The 3,273-nt window shown below is 39.6% G+C and overlaps 1 long non-coding RNA gene across 2 annotated transcripts; it reads left to right on the forward strand.

Moving 5' to 3' along the window:
• The first annotated feature begins 692 nt into the window (after positions 1-692).
• Positions 693-1,522, forward strand: LOC310686503. 2 transcript variants are annotated; one of them, XR_014515964.1, is made up of 2 exons: positions 693-831; positions 1,308-1,522. It is a non-coding gene; the product is annotated as an uncharacterized lncRNA (long non-coding RNA). The 2 variants fall into 2 exon arrangements; XR_014515965.1 differs by having other exon boundaries at positions 699-1,100.
• Positions 1,523-3,273: the final 1,751 nt, after the last annotated feature.

The raw sequence follows: 3,273 nt of genomic DNA on the forward strand, positions 1-3,273 counted from the left end.
TCTCTCACAAGTCTACTCTAAACACAACCAAGTCATTGTATTTGATCCTTGTCTGCATAAATAATCAGTTAAACATTTCCATTGTTTCTGTGTTATACTTTTTGTTTTTTGTCTTATTAAATCAGTTAACTTTGCTAATTCCAAATATTCGCATAGTTTGCTCAACCATTCCTCTTTGGTTGGAATGTGATTTCCTTTCCATTAATGTTACTAAAAGTTTGCTTTAGTTCTCATCACCACAAATAGATGGTGTTGTTTAAGGCTGAGTTTTTTGATGGGCTCATTCTTATCAGGCTTTTTCATAGTGCACTGAGATCTTGGAGAAACCTGCCCTATTCCAAGTGCTTTCCTGCCAGTCCTCTACTGACCCAAGCCTTCTCTGCTTTCCACTATTTCCCCCTTTCCCCTAAGTCCTCAAACTTATTCTTTCAACAGCAGTGATTCAGAGGAAGAGGAAGAGGACTGTTCCATAATCATTAGGCATTAAAGTCTTAGAAAGAAGTAGGTTCCCAACAATTCTGTTATGACCCAGAGATTGGTTTTCTCTTCTTCGGGGAATGAGACTGAGGATGTATACAAGGCCAGCCCCAGAAGCAAATCTGCAAGGTGAGACCATGACAGCAGAGCTGCCCTGGCCCAATGATGTCACAATGTCATCCTGTAACTCAGAGGACTCCATTACAGAAGCCCTAGTACAGTAAGAGTCAAACACTGCTGGAACAACCTTTAGTTGAAGAGGCAACTTTCAGTAGAAGCAGGGCTTACAATTGAGAGAGCTGTGCTCTCTTATAGCATAGTCAGAGCTTTGCACAAGGCTTTACCTTGGACAAGGTCAGTGCTGACATCACGACAAGTTCCCGTCACAAAGATTTCTGTGAATTGTTGCTTGCCAAGGCTTCCAGGGACATATTTATTGGATCAGTCAATGCATAACACAACACATTATTGTTTCTGAAAGGATAGGAGTCATTGCCAAACCTGCACAATTCTGAAACTTAGTGACATCGCATTTGGGTGATACCAAATTAAGCCAATCAAAAAAGATTACATAATCATTTTGAAACTTTCAAGTTCTCCAGAACTCTTCATCAGACTAGAAGGTAAGGTTCGGGTGGGGGGAAGGTTTAGCTGATATTGAAGCTATGCATGGAGGTTTTTAGCCACAGTCTTAAGATGGAATATGGGAGGAAGTAATGGGGAACATTCAAAATAGATTCTGTTCAGTTTCCTCCCTGCGTTTTTGTTGGGTATAATTGGAGAAGAAATTCTCAAAAAAGACATAAATATATTTATGTACACTAGCACAGCTGCGAGGACACTTTTAGCCCAGAAATGGAAACAGCAGGAACTTCCAACGTTGGAAGAATGGCAGACTGAAATGATTGAATATGCAGAACTGGCAAAGCTGATGGGGAAGATCTGAAACCATCATAACGAGCTGTTCAAAAAGAACTGGAATAAATTTATACAATATGAGAGAACATTGAAAACATTTGAAAACATTTGCAAGTTTGAGTTAAAATATTTTGTAATGTTAATTTTTGGAGCTGGTTTACAATTATCAAGGTAAATTTCATAAGCATAGGAAGAAGGTAAATAAGTTGATATAGAAACGCTACGATGAAAGTGAATATTTTTGAAATATATTGAATATTTTTGCCAGGGAGTGGAAGGGGGGGGGGAGTTGAGGCTCAGGATGAGCAAAGTCTTAGGTGATGATAAGAGTGGATTGTGACTATGGTAAAAAATGTAAACATAATAAAAATCATTTTTTAAAAAAAGAGTTTTCTCTCTGCTTTGTACAAGACCTGAAGCAAGAAAGATGAAACTTTTTGGTGGAATTCAATTAAGTCCAACACAAAATAGATTGATTGAAATTAATAAACTTAAGTTAGTCATGACCATTAACTTCAAAAGATTTGCTCTGAATCAGAATTATTTGAATACTCCTATCTCTGTTTATTTCTCCTCAAATTATACACTGTTTTTATTCAGTTTCACAAGTAAAGTGTTATTAGGATTCTCTCTCCGGGCTTCATCTGCATTATTTAAGTTGACTTTGCTAACAGCAAGAAACCTCCAAGGAGCTTTAACGACCATAAAAAGAGTTTGAGGAGAGTTCTGTACCCTATAACAGATTAAATTCATGTCAAGCATTATTGCTCTATGGGGGGAAAAAACTTTTTGGTCACTGAATGTGCTGTATGTCAGTATTTCTCCTGTACAACACACTCCATTATATTTCCTTCTTTCTTTTTTTCTGGAGGAGACTGTGCAAGCAGCTCAGCAAATGGACTGTAAAATATATATACATTTTTCCTTCCCCTGGACTGGTTTTAATGTTTTGTTTGTCAAAATTCTGCAGGGGGGGGGGCAAAAAAGAAAAGGAAGCCTGGGGGTGGGGAGAGGAACATCCAAAGGACATGGATGGATAAGAAAAGAAAATTGCATTTCTGAGCAAATACACATCATGAGGAAATCAAGAGAGAGAGGAAAGCAAAGCTGAATAATGGCAAGTGGGGGAGGGAGAAGCAATACTGAAAGGGGTCGTTTCAGAGTAACTGGGAGATCTTGCAGATAAGAGACTGATCTGCAGACCAGAAAAGTCCTGAGTTCAAGTACTGCCAGTCTGCACAATTTCGCTCTTGCAACATCAAATGCAGACTATCAGCCATGCATTGTGGCCTGCCAAGTATTCAGTAGAAGCCTCTGCCCCACCTTTTCCCCCAACTCTTTGTCAACACAAAAACCAAGCAGTTTACCGAATCCTTGGTGCCTGTGATGAGCATGCGAGTCACAAGTTTTTCAGACCTCCACTGGGTGGTCTCAGGAAAGACACTGTCTCTCATCCTGAGTCCTCTACCACTGGCATAATACTGATCTTCCTCCTAATAGTTGGTGTGGGATAACCAGCCTCATACAGCCAACATGCTAAAGTCTAATTAATACATGAAGGGCTTGATAGCAAAGAGTAAGCTAAGGTTACCAGATTTTCTTCAATGAATCTGGGGACACTTTTCAACTTCCTCCTAAATAGATGGATTTTGTCAGGGGACTGATTTGTAAATCCAGGGACTGTCCCCGGGAAACGGGGACATCTGGTAACCTTACAGTAAGCTGTCCTGCTATGCTTAGCTATGTCCACTTCCCCTCACTTTACGAGGAACAAAGGTAACCAGGCCTATTATGCACTCTCCAGTCTACCTGAAAAGTTCAACATGTGATGATGATGATGATAATAATAAATTATTCCCCAGCAACTTTGGGCGGCTT

This window comes from Podarcis liolepis, assembly GCF_965112155.1.
Source record: "Podarcis liolepis genome assembly, chromosome: 9".
Lineage (NCBI taxonomy): Eukaryota > Metazoa > Chordata > Lepidosauria > Squamata > Lacertidae > Podarcis > Podarcis liolepis.